General features: G+C 38.0%; 1 pseudogene; it reads left to right on the forward strand.

The window, feature by feature from the left end:
• Positions 1 to 262: 262 nt before the first annotated feature.
• Positions 263 to 1,522, forward strand: LOC110143634 (L-lactate dehydrogenase B chain pseudogene; annotated as a pseudogene).
• Positions 1,523 to 14,618: the final 13,096 nt, after the last annotated feature.

Genomic DNA, 14,618 nt, shown 5'->3' on the forward strand with positions numbered 1-14,618 from the left:
ATGGAGAAGGGTGTATATAGGAATTCTCTGTAACTTTCTCTCAGTTTTACTAGGAACCTGCTCTAAAATAATATCACAAATGTATGGTGGTGTTTTTCATTTTTCAGATGTGATTTATAGCCTCAGTGATATGGAACCAAGCATATTGGTGACCATTGTATCTTTACAGTCCTCAAAAGCAGCTCTAATACATCATTAAAATACATCATTAAAGAGTGTGAGGGTTGGAGACGCACGCTGCTGACCTCGTCTTCTTCGTGCAGCCCTCACCACTGTCTGGAGAACTTTCTTTCCCCTGGGCACAATGGCAGCTCTTAAGGACAAACTGATTGCACCAGTTGCGGAAGAAGAGGGAACAATCCCAAACAATAAGATCACTGTAGTGGGTGTTGGACAAGTTGGTATGGCATGTGCCATCAGCATTCTGGGAAAGTCTCTGACTGATGAGCTTGCTCTTGTGGATGTTTTGGAAGATAAACTCAAAGGAGAAATGATGGACCTGCAGCATGGGAGTTTATTCCTTCAGACACCAAAAATTGTGGCAGACAAAGATTACTCTGTCACTGCCAATTCCAAGATCGTGGTGGTAACTGCAGGAGTTTGCCAGCAAGAGGGGGAGAGTCGCCTGAATTTGGTGCAAAGGAACATTAACGTCTTCAAGTTCATCATTCTTCAGATAGTCAAGTACAGTCCTGACTGCATCATCATTGTGGTTTCCAACCCAGTGGATATTCTCACATATGTTACCTGGAAACTAAGTGGATTACCCAAGCACCGTGTGATTGGGAGTGGATGTAATCTGGATTCTGCTAGATTTCGCTATTTTATGGCTGAAAAACTTGGCATTCATCCCAGCAGCTGCCACGGATGGATTTTGGGAGAACATGGCGACTCAAGCGTGGCTGTGTGGAGTGAAGTGAATGTGGTAGGCGTTTCTCTTCAGGAACTGAATCCAGAAATGGGAACAGACAATGATAGTGAAAATTGGAAGGAAGTGCATAAGATGGTGGTTGAGAGTGCCTATGAAGTCATCAAGCTAAAGGGATATACCAACAGGGCTATTGGATTAAGTGTGGCTGATCTTATTGAATCCATGTTGAAAAATCTATCCAGGGTTCACCCAGTGTCAACAATGGTGAAGGGCATGTATGGCATTGAGAATGAAGTCTTCCTGAGCCTTCCATGTATCCTGAATGCTGGAGGGTTGACCAGTGTTATCAACCAGAAGCTGAAGGAGGAAGAGGTTGCCCAACTTAAGAAAAGTGCAGATACCCTCTGGGGCATTCAAAAGGACCTAAAGGGCCTGTGACTTCTGGCTGCGAGGCTGTAGAAACTTAAAACTACAGTTTGATTAACCACAAGCCTTTAGTTTGTGTCCGTGTACATGGAGCACAGTTCGCTTTTGTCTTCCTAAGTCTGTGAATCTAGGCTCCCAGAATCAAAGCCCATGCTTGCTATTAAAGCTTGCAGGATGAGTCCTTGAACAAATAAAATAAACCACCTAGCGTAAAAAAAAAAAAAAAAATGTGAGGGTAAAAAACAAAGCTTTTACTTTACCACTCTGTGCTAACTTAGCTTTGAATAAGAATATATTTACGAAAGCAAACTCATTTAAACTTTGAAGTTTTTAGAAACATAATTTTATTCAAACTCCAATTTTAATATTTATCACAGATAATCTTAATCATCCCAAAGCAGTAAAAAGGAGTTGCTAATATTTACCTCACAATAATAATTTAGGTTCAAAAGAAAAAAAAAAACAAGCACAATATTTTGTGAAACTTCTTTGTAAGGTATATAGTGCTATATTTACAGATTCATAAGGCCAATTGCATAGGCTGCAGGATAGTCATATGAGGTCTAACTAAAAATAACATTTTTCTATATAAGAGGAGTAAAAATTTTATTTAGAATCAATACAAATATATATATATATATATATATATATATATATATATATATATACATATTCTAGAATATCAGTGCAAATATAAAGCATGTATAACACTCTGTATGGAAACCTCATGACATGACTTTATGATTCAAGGAGACATAATGAGTTAACTATAATTTTATATATTTTGGGCTTATGAAGACTTTGCTGATCTATCTTGCATTATTCAGACAAAGCAGTATGCTTTGCTCTTTGCTCCTGGCTTTTGGCATTGGGATCTTGAGTATGAAGCACCCCCTTTAACCTTCTAAACTGATTATCTTACTACCTTTTCTTTTTTTATGACAAAGCATAAACTCACCAAGAAAATATGCGTAGCTCAGTTTTGTATAAAGCAAGGCATAATGTCATATTCATCCAAAGGCCCTTGGAAATTAGCAGAAACAAAATGTTCCTGAGCATTTTCAAAAATACTGCCTTCCATTTATTTAACATAATTCCTCATAGTCTTGGGCTTTCCAGGTGGGCACTAGTGGTAAAGAACCCACCTGACAGTGCAGGAGACATAAACAATAGGAGTTTGATCCCTGGGTCAGGAAGATCCCCTGGAGGAGGGCATGGCAAACCACTCCAGTATTCATGCCTGGAGATACTTATGCACAGAGGGGCCTGGTGGGCTACAGTCTATAGCGTCACAAAGAGTTGGACATGACTGAAGTTACTTAGTGTGCACTCATGCCTCATGGTGTTGACGTGAAGTTGACTCTTGAACAACAGGGTTTTGAACTGAAAGAGTTCACTTATATGAAAAGATTTTCAGCAGATTTACAGTTGACCCTCCATATTTGTTGTTGCACATCCACAGGTTAAACCAACAGTGGATTGTGTCCATATTTATGATCCTTAGTTGGTTGAAATCTTAGGATGCAGAATCCACATTTTCTGTGGATCAACTGTGGTACATGAACATTCCTGAGATTTTGATGTTCATTGGGTCCTGAACCATCCATGGACACCAAGTTCAATTTAGTTACTCAGTTGTGTCCAACTCTTTGTGCCTCCATGGATAGCAGCTTGCCAGGCTTCCCTGTCCATCACCAACTCCCAGAGCCTACTTGAACTCGTGTCCATTGCCTTGGTGATGCCATCCAATCATCTCATCCTCTGCCATCCCCTTCTCTTCTTGCCTTCAATATTTTCCAGCACCAAGGTCTTTTCCAATGAGTCAGTTCTTTGCATCAGGTGGCCAAAGTATTCAAGTTTCAGCTTCAGCATCAGTCCTTCCAATGAATATTCAGGACTGATTTCCTTTAGTCCTGGTTGGCTCTCCTTGCAGTCCAAGGGACTCTCAAGAGTCTTCTCCAATACCACAGTTCAAAAGCATCAATTCTTTGGCACTCAGCTTTCTTTATGGTCCAACTTTCACATCCATACATGACTACTGGAAAACCATAGCTTTGACTAGACAGATCTTTGTTGGCAAAATAATGTCTCAGCTTTTTAATATGCTGTCTAGGTTGGTCATAACTTTTCTTCCAAAGAGTAAGTATCTTTTAATTTCATGGCTTAGTCACCATCTGCAGTGATTTCCGAGCCCCCCAAAATAAGTATCTCACTGTTTCCATTGTTTCCCCATCTACTTGCCATGAAGTGATGGGACTGAATGACATGATCTTAGTTTTCTGAATGTTGAGTTTTAAGCCAACTTTTTCACTCTCCTCTTTCACTTTCATCAAGAGGCTCTTTAGTTTTTCTTCTTTCTGCCACAAAGTAGTGTCATCTGCACATCTGATGTTATTGCTATTGCTATTGCTATGCTGTTGCTATTGCTATTGCTATTTCTCCTGACAATCTTGATTCCAGCTTGGGCTTCATCCAGCCCAGCATTTCGCATGATGTACTCTGTATTTAAGTTAAATAAGCAAGGTGACAATATACAGCCTTGATATATTCCTTTCCCAAGTTGGAACTAGTCAGTTGTTCCATGTCCAATGCTAACTGTTGCTTTCTGACCTGCCTACAGGTTTCTCAAGAGGCAGGTCAGGTGGTCTGGTATTCCCATCTCTTTAAGAATTTTCCACAGCTTGTTGTATTCCACACAGTCAAAGTCTGTGTGGATACCAAGACACAACTATAATTCTCTCATCTACTCATTTTGAAAAGATTCCACTAGGCTGATGACATCAAGAGCCTCATGTTTCCATGTTACTGGTAACAAACAGGATGGTATAGATTGATGAAACTCTATGCAAGTTTGCTACAGGTGAGTTTCAACCTCTTGCTGAATTCTCCATTGTTCAATGGAGACTAAATTACTAAATTATTAGCATTGTAAATAAAACTTTGGGGAAGATTAAAAGATAAAATTCCTGGTTGTATCTATTTATTGTTTGGTTTAGTTTGAATATGCTTTTGAAAATGATTATGATGGAGGACTTTTAATCATAATGATGAAAAAGCAAAACTCTAAAATCAGTAAATATTTTTATGTAGAGCATTTTCCTTCTGGATTTCCTTTATATACTTTATTATATGATTCTTCAAAAACTTAATTAAAATATTTGAACATTATTCTTCACATATTCTATGGAAACTAGTTGTTTTACTTTTTGTTTCCTATAAAAAGTCGAAGCATCTATATTTGGATTCTCTGCAACACCTCCCCCCTCCCCCCTCCACACATGCATACACAAACACTCAGCATAAATCAGCTGTGAAAACACTGGGGATAGTGTATGGTATAGCTGAAAGTTAGCTTGTTAAAGCTATGTATTGAGGTGAAAGGAATATCCTATTGCTTGAAAGAATGCATTGGTTATGCAAAAGGAAATTAGAACTATGAAATACATTTGATGACAATTTTCAGCTTAGAGTTTCTGGCCCTTGCTATTGCTGTCAGAGAGAGAGTTCTCATCAATACAGGAGGCTTATTATAGAATATACAGGACACCTAGATTGAATCAGGACTTTAGCTCTACCTTTTAAAGTAAATGTTATTATATCAAGCTCTTCAGATATAGACATTGATATGGATATATATTGATATAGTTATATTTGAAGTGTGGGTATTGTCAGGGATATCTTTGTTCCAAAGTCATAGGAGCAAAAAATGGGTTACAAGGAAAATGATTAAGAGGTATGCATGAAATCTTAGGCATTAACTCCAATGTTTATCCTTATACCATTAATTAATGACCAAATAAGGACTTCCCAGGTGGCTCAGTGTTAAAGAATCTACCTGCCAATGCAGGAGATGAAGGAGGCATGGGGTCGATCCCTGGATTGAGAAGATCCCCTGGAGTAGGAAATCATACCTCCCTTCAGTATTCTTGCTGGGAGAATCCCATGGACAGAGGAGCCTGGTGTCCTGCAGTCCGTGGGGTAGCAGAGTCTGATACAACTTAGCGACTGAGCATGCGCACATGCACACAATGACTGAATGAGACATTCTCTCATCTTGACACTCTACGCTTGAGAGTCTTCTCTCTTGATAGGTGAGGCTTGTGATTGTGCCCTGAAACAAGTACGAGATTCATTTGCTTGTAAACGGCTTTAACTCTTAACTTCTCATTCTCATCCTCTTTGTTCTTTGAGAGTAGTTAGAAGTGAAAAACAATTGTGCTAGATCAGATCAAATCTGTGATTTTCTACAGCTAAGGAGATCATCAATTTGCTATTTTCCCAACTAAATAGATCTCTCTATCTCAGGTCCTTGCCAGTGCTCTTCTCTGTGCTAACATTTCTGACCATACTATAAATGCAAAACCATCAGAAGCTCAGTGTTGTTTTTTACTTAGCAAATTATCTTATCCTAAGTATGCCATAAATCCATACTACGGTACTCATGCTCAAATAGTCTGCCCAAATCACTGCAATGTGGTGTTATCTGAAAACCCACTAAACGATAACGACTGATCTCCCTCAATCATAGCAGCACAGTGAAGAGTTGCTTTTGTTTTTTTTGTTCCTTGGATATGACATTTTGCAGAGGCTCAGTATGATATAGTCACCAGGATTAAACAGCTTTTAACCTTGGAAGGAAGAAATAATCAAGGAATGTATACAATTGAGTAAAATTTGAGTTTATCCTTGATTGTAAGTGTAGGCTTATTATTAACCATAACAAAAAGAGTTGAAGAATTCTTTTTCAGTAAAGTAGAAGATAGGCATTCTTAAAAGTGTAACAAAAATGAAAGTACTTTGTGTTAATATCTAAGGTTAATGTTTTTTTCTTTTTCTAATTATTTTTAAAAATTGAACTACAGTTAATTTACAATGTTATTTTAGTTCCAGGTATATGTCAAAGTGATTCAGCTATCTATATATTATATATGTATATGTATTTATACACACACATATATATAAAACACTTTTCAGATTATTTTCTGTTATAAATGATTATTACAAACTGTTATAAGTGATTATTATAAATGATTATTATTAAATACAGTTATCTGTGTTATTAATGTATAATAAGTCCTTATTGTTTATATATAGTAGTGTGTATGTGTTCATCTAAAACTCCTAGCTTAAAAAAATATTCTGAATCAAAGTAAGATTAAAAGTGTTTTATTGATTTTATTATTGTTTACAATGAGTAAATACTCATATAACTAAAAGCAATCATTAGTTTTCTATTTTTTGATTCATAGGGCAGAAAAAAACAAATACTGTAAGGAAAATGACAATAATGTTAACTCTTCCATAAATCTGGGTCATCCAAATTTTAAAGTACTGTAGGGAAAAGCCACCACAAAATAAATTTAAAGGCTCAAGGAGAACAAATCCCAAAGGTTAGTTCCCACCAGGAAGAATAAAAATTTGCTAGGGTTTCTGGGAAGTTCAATTATAGGAACAGACAACAAGAGATTTTCAGCCAATTTGAAACTAATTCAGTGTGTTCTGGAAGAAAAAGGCAGTTGCACAGATAACATCAGCTTGAAGCTAAAAGTTGTAACCTTAGGAGAGACACTAACAAATGGGCTTTATAGTTTGGGCTCCGAGCAAAGAAAGAGGATAGTGATAAAGAGAGAAACAAAGAAAGGGACAAAATTATATTCTATCATGCTCACTCTCTACAGCTAAGACAATAAGTTGAAAATGCTCCAATGATTCAAGGAACACAATATATTTTGATTATTGTAAATAAAAGGCAGTAAAAAATAAATCAAGGGCATAGAAAAAGTTGTAGAAATATGGCAGAAGAATAAAATCTGTAGAGTAAGAAGATATGTATCCCAAAATAATAAAATAAATGTCTGCCAATCTGTTTTACAGCAGTTCCTTGTTCATTTTTGACTATGTTTGTATGCCCTGTTTTGCATTTCTCTTCTATGTTTCTTTTACTAAAATTGATCCAGATATGTGACTGTAGACATACAATTTCAAAGCAATATGTAATCACATACATAACAGTGTCTTATGATATGTTTACAAGAAATAAAAGAAGCTATATCAGAGCACATATTTCCCAAAAAGTGGGGCATGTAGATAAATAATGAGATCTTTACATATGCAATGTAATATTGTCAGTTTTAAATAACTTAAACTATTCCAAATATGCTTTAAATAACATCAGTATTATGACAGAAAATAACACTATTTCTATTCTTTTAAATCTAATAGCACTTTACTTTTTGACCTACAAAAAAACACAATTTCATAAGATTTATTCTAATATATTTTCAGCTATTCTAGTCTACATAATAAGATGAGTAAGTACATAACAGAGTTTCTTTTATTCCTGATCTATTATTTCACTGTTTAAAATTATAAGTTTACTAGTATGCATGGACAGTTCTCATTCTTAGAAAAATTTTAGAAATTTTAAAAGATACATATGCATAAATTAAAATTTTCCTTGATATAAATTTATATGGTTATTGGAAATGTTCACCTGCTTGAAAAATTTGAAAGTCTCTGCTTTTTCAAAGAAGCTATAAAACATATTTTCTGAGAAGTCAAAGTATTCATAAAGAGAGAATAATTATCACAATAAAATGGCTTTATACTAAGTATTAATAAGATTTTTTGCATTCAGCATATAATATTTTAAAGGGCCTGTCTCCCATGAAAACAAGGTCATATCATTTATTAAAAATTGATTTTCTGAATTATAAAATAAGCAAACTAATTTTTATTAACAGGATCACAGAAAGATCACAGTTCAGTCTTTATGCTTTTGTCATGAAGTCCAGTGAAAAGTAAGCTTCCTAATCATGTTACCCTTCTGAGTATATCACACAAAACAGTGATTAGGGAGTCTCATGTTGTTAGCTATTTTTAAGCACAAACTTCTTATTCTAGTTAATATCTGCTACCTAGTAGAGGAACTTATGTCAGTCATTGGTAATTGTTGAAATAATAAAATAATGGGAATGTTCCAGTGTCCAAAGCAATAATTATCCTGGATTTTCACCTCTATGTGATAAAATATCAAAAATCTATATTACAAGGAAATTGCATTCTCACATAGGATATAGACACTACTGGGAATTATTGCTTCTTTATTATATGAGAGAATCCAGATAATGTGCAGTATCATAAATTGAACCTCAGCAACTTGAAGTCACAAGGAAAAAGAGCTGAATTCCAAAGTTACATGTGTCTCAAAGGAGAGATAAAACACATATGGACTGCTTTATCTTTGGTAGAGCACTGGAGGGAGAATAAAATCAGTTGAGAAAAAATCAGCTAAAATTTTAATGAAGTCCTGAATGTAAATAAAGGACTTCCCTGATGATTCAATGGTAAAGAATCTGCCTGCCAGTTCAGGAGATGGGCTTGGTACCTGGGTCAGGAAGATCCCTTGAAGTAGGAAATGGCAACCCACTCCAGTATCCTTGTCTGGGAAATCCCATGAAAAGAGGATCCTCGGTAGGTTACTGTCCAAAGGGTCACAAAGAGTCGGACACAACTTAGTGACTAAATGCCAAAAAACAAGGTAAATAGGGTCAACTTAGGGCACTGGCTCTCAATCTAGGGTAACTGCGCCTTTTGGGGACATTTGCCAATGTCTGTACATTGTTTTGCTTGTCACAGCTGTTGGAGATGTTGTGGATACACCCTAAGATCTCTTCCGATAATCTCTACCCTCGCTATCACCTCCCCGCTCGCCCTTAAGTGTGGATAAGACTTTTGACTCCCTTTTCACCAACAGTATGTCAGAGGTAAAGGAGTCCCCTCCAGTGACTGTTTTATCACTTAAGACTCCATCTTAGCCATGGAGTGAAGGTCTCTCTTGCTTGCTTGCATTAAAGAAGTAAGTTGCTATGATGTGACTAGCATATCAAGAGGGTCACCTGGCAGGAAACTATAGGCTATCTCTAAAAATTGAGAGTCTATCTTACAACTCTAAGGTGCTGACTGTTAAAAATCCAAATGAGTTGGTAAAAGAAGCCAAGCAACAGATGAAAACACACCCCAGCCAACATCGTGACTGTAGTCTTGTGAAACTCTGAGCAGAGGACCCAGTTAAGCCAGGCCTAGACTTCTGACCCATAGAAACTGTGAGATAGTAGAATGATCATTTGAAGCTCTGCATTTGTGAGGATTTGCTATGCAGTGATAAGTAATATAGAGTACTACTGGCATCTAGTGGGTGGAGATCAGGGACTTTGTTAATAACCCTAAAATGCACAGGATGGCCCCTGCAGCAGAGAATTATCTGCTTTGATGTGACAGTACTGTCTACATTTAGAAAATGTGGGCCAGGATAGGGACCAAAGATACTTCCTGTCCACAGCACCACCTCTGCCTTGGAGATGCACCCTTACAGTAACTGATGGGCTGCCACTATGAAACAGACAAAAATGACTTCCTCTGTGCCTTTCTCTCATATGAGTAGAAAACTTTAAGCTGATGGAGAAGGAGGAGCAAAGCCTCCCTCCCCTACATGGCCATAAAAAATTCCATTGTTTCAAGGGGAAGGGCAAAAACAAAAATAAATCTGCTTCTGTAAGAACTGGAGGAAATGACCCTTAACCCAGGATTCAGGCACTGCTTAAGTGAGTAGCTTACAGCGAAACAGAGGGGTACCAAATCCTTGAGCTAAAGACTCTGTGCCAATTCAAAGTGGAAGTCACTCAGTCATGCCCAACTCTTTGCAACTACATCAACTGTAGCTCCTCTGTCCATGGAATTCTCCAGGCAAGAATACTATAGCTGATAGCCATTCCCTACCCCAGGGGATCTTCCTGACATAGGAATTGAACTCAAGTCTCTTGCACTGCAGGCAGATTCTTTACAACCTAGCCATTAGAAGTCTTATAATACTGGGAAAGGGCAGAAAAATCTTTCCTGCACAAAACCCACCACAGAAAGCAGACAGAGTTTGGCTCCTGAGGGGAGTTGGTACAGGAATGCTAGGAAGGCACCATCCACAGGCCAAGGTTCTTAGAACTTGCCTAAGATCAAGCTGATACACTAAATAATAGGTCCCTAGAGGTGTCTAGGTCCTAAATCCAGGAATCTGTGAATATGTTACCTTACTGATAAAAGAACTCTGTGATTACATATAGAATCTTTTGATGGGAAGAATGTCACAGTGAATTCAATATAGTGGTAAGTTTAATACAAGGGAGACATGAGGGTTGACGCTGAGAAGGCAAAGTGATGATGGAAGCTGAGTCAGGAATGCAGATGGCCTCTAGATGCTGGCAAAGGGAAGGAAGTAGATTCTTTGCAAAAGACTCTAGCAAGAACTAGTCCTGAAGAACTTAGGGCATTAGTTCACTAGTAAGCAGTTGGTACTCGGAAACTCCAGAATTCTAATTTTAAAAAGTGTGGATTGTTTTAAGGCACTGAGTTTGTGATAATGTGTTGCATTAGCAATAGGAAATTAGCACAAGTTTGGACCAGAAGAACAAAGAAAACTTGCTTCCTCATTGTGATACAAGTATGGCTCAGTCAGCTACCGAGCAGAGGGAGGAGCGTCAGAACAGGAGAAAGACCTTTCCTGTGACAAAAGTGATGAGAAATGCAAATCAAAACCACAATGAGGTACCATTACACGCCAGTCAGGATGGCTGCTATCCAAAAGTCTACAAGCAATAAATGCTGGAGAGGGTGTGGAGAAAAGGGAACCCTCTTACACTGTTGGTGGGAATGCAAACTAGTACAGCCGCTATGGAGAACAGTGTGGAGATTTCTTAAAAAACTGGAAATAGAACTGCCATATGACCCAACAATCCCACTTCTGGGCATACACACGAAGGAAATCAAATCTGAAAGAGACACGTGCACCCCAATGTTCATTGCAGCACTGTTTATAATAGCCATGACATGGAAGCAACCTAGATGCCCATCAGCAGACGAATGGATGAGGAAGCTGTGGTACATATACACCATGGAATATTACTCAGCCATTAAAAAGAATTCATTTGACTCAGTTCTAATGAGGTGGATGAAACTGGAGCCCATCGTACAGAGTGAAGTAAGCCAGAAAGATAAAGACCAATACAGTGTATTAACACATATATATGGACTTTAGAAAGATGGTAATGATAACCCTATATGCAAAACAGAAAAAGAGACACAGATATACAGAACAGAATTTTGGACTCTGTGGGAGAAGGCGAGGGTGGGATGTTTCAAGAGAACAACATCGAAACATGTATATTATCTAGGGTGAAAGAGATCACCAGCCCAGGTTGGATGCATGAGACAAGTGCTCGGACCTGGTGCACTGGGAAGACCCAGAGGGATGGGATGGGGAGGGAGGTGGGAGGGGGGATCGGGATGAGGAACACATGTAAATCCATGGCTGGTTCATGCCAATGTATGGCAAAAACCACTACAATATTTTAAAGTAATTAGCCTCCAACTAATGAAAATAAATGGGGAAAAAAAAAGTGATTGAAGGAGTAACGAGAGCCGAGGCTGTTGTATGAGGAACTCTAAGTAAAACACTCTGGCACCTCAAGTACTATGTAAGTCTATGCAACAAAAGAAAGTGAATGAGGGTTAAGATTACTACATCCTTTCATATCTAAGCATATTTTCTGCACCCCTTGACTAAGGACACAATTGTTAGGTTCTGTTTTTATCTTTTAAATCTAGTGATCCATAGATAATATTTGTGTCTGGTAATTGCTCAGTCATGTCCGACTCTTTGCGGCCCCATGGACTGTAGCCCTCCAGGCTCCTCTGTCCAGGGGATTCTCCAGGCAAGAATACTGGAGTAGGTTGCCATGCTCTCCTGCAGGAGATCTTCCCAACCCAGGGATCGAACACAGGTCTCCTGCATTGCAAGCAGATTCTTTACCATCTGAACCACCAGGGAAGCCCATATATATAGATATTTGGGAGGTTCTAAATCTCTGTTTCATAGATAGTAACGCTACATTTTAATAACATATTCCATCTTTAGGGGAGCCTATAACACTTGACTTGGAGCCTATTTCAATCAGATTTACCCAGACTTCTCTACTGGCCTGCAAAGGCTGCAAAGGTGGTAAAATCAGCATATTTGGGACCCACAGACCCTCATAATCCTTACTCTTTTTCCAGGTTGGTCCAGTTCAGTTAGTTCAGTCACTCAGTTTTGTCCAACTCTTTGTGACCCCATGAATCACAGCATGTCAAGCCTCCCTATCCATCACCAACTCCCGGAGTCCACCCAAACCCAAGTCCATTGAGTCGGTGATGCCATCCAACCATCTCATCCTCTGTCGTCCCCTTTTCCTCCTGCCCTCAATCTTCCCAAGCATCAGGGTCTTTTCAAATGAGTCAGCTCTTCATATCAGGCGGCCAAAGTAGCTTGCCATGAAAGAAAAACAGGAACAAGAATGATTTTCTTCTTCATAATTGCAGAAGCACCCAGGGCTGCTTTATTTCCTCCTAACCACACTAACTGTTTTGTCTAGAATAGATGTAGCTGTTCTTTGAATCTGGAAAATTAGGGTGCTGGGGATACAATCTAGCTAATATCTTTCCAGAAGCTGCTCTCCATAAAAGTACTAATTTATTTTGCTTTACTCATATGAGTAAAATACAGATAAGTCATACAATTCTTTATTTTAAGGAAATAAATAAACCTGTAAGAGCTGAGTGTATGTCTTTATCTATCCTTCTCCTCACCAAAGAGCTAATTAAAATGTCAGCAAAATGATTAAAAATTTTCCACTGAAATTTGAGAGGAGACAGCAGTAGGAAAGGTGGTGATTCAACACATTTTTAGAAGATAGAAAAGCAATAGTGTGATTGTACCTGAATTAGCAGAGGAGAGGAAGTGACAGCATAAGTCCCCCAGAAAGAAATGCTAATAAAAAAATTGCAGGCAAATAAAAAAGAAACCATAGCCAGCCATGAGTAAGTGATCAGTAATGGTCTCCTACTTCCCCCCAGTCAAATCTCTGAGATTATCTACAGAAGAGTGCAAAATCCTGGGCCATTGGTTCCAATTTATTTTGGAAAACAATTATTAGTGTAGACATCATCACATGATTTTCCTTTCCCTCTATCACTTATACCCCAAAACATAATATACAGAATTTTTATACTTAAGTTTGTATATTTGCTCTCTTTTGTTGGCGGGGGTCCCTATTGGCTCAGATGGTAAAGAATCTGCTTGCAATGAAGAAGACCCAGATTCAACCCCAGGGTTGAGTAGATCCCCGGAGAAGGAAATAGCTGCTCCGATATTCCTGCCTGGAGAATTCTATGCACAGAGGATACAGTCCATGGGGTCACAAAGAGTCAGACATGTCTGAGTGACTGAAACACTTTCATGAAAAAACTTCAAGAACAGCAAACGATGAAGATGAGTCAATTGATATAAAACTGGAGGATAGAATGAGGGTTGACTTTCTGATCTGTCTGAAGAGTAGTTGACACTTGCCTAACCGAAATCTCAGATCCATGTAAAGTGTAGAGAGGTGCTGGTTTCTCCTCTTACACAAAGGAAATATTCATAAAACAAAAAAACAAAAACTTAATTAAATTAATAGATATCCAGGCAGGCATACTGTTGGATAGGGACTTTCCTGGTGGCTGAGACGGTAAAAGCTTCTGCCTACAATGTGGGAGACCAGGGTTTGATCCCTGGGTCAGGAAGATCCCCTGGAGAAGGAAATCGAAACCCACTCCAGTTTTCTTGCCTGGAAAATCCCATTGACGGAGGAGCCTGGCGTGCTACAGTCCATGGGGTCGCAAAGAGTCGGACACGACTGAGCGACTTCAGTTCTTCACTTCATAGTGTTGGATACTTATCCCTCAAAAATAAATTTACCACACTGTGTTGCTAAATTATGCTAGTTAATAATTCTCCAACACAGATGCACGTTGACAATCATACAATCAGATTGCAATCAGAAACTTAATGCTTCACTGTTAAATGTGTGTCCTGGACAATTAAGTTTCCATTTGAAGAAATTTCTGACATGAAAATCAAAAGAAAAATGAATAAAGCAACTTAGAGGAAATAAAAATAGGCCAGTAAAAATAAATAGACTAACAAAAAATAATACATTTTGGTAAATGATAGAACTAACTGCTTTCACAAATCTGGAAAAGTATATTATTGAAAGAAGCAGCAAGTAATAAAGAATGCCCCTAGCAATTAAGTATATTACAGAAGAAAAAGAAATTTGAAACATATTGGATAATCTTCTAGAACAGTGGCCTGTAAATTCTGGTTTTTCTCTGAAGAGCCAACTAGTAAATATTGGAAACTTTGCAGGCCATATAATATTTGTTACCACTTCTTAACTCCACCATTTTAGAG

Source organism: Odocoileus virginianus, chromosome 14 (assembly GCF_023699985.2).
Source record: "Odocoileus virginianus isolate 20LAN1187 ecotype Illinois chromosome 14, Ovbor_1.2, whole genome shotgun sequence".
Classification (NCBI taxonomy): domain Eukaryota; kingdom Metazoa; phylum Chordata; class Mammalia; order Artiodactyla; family Cervidae; genus Odocoileus; species Odocoileus virginianus.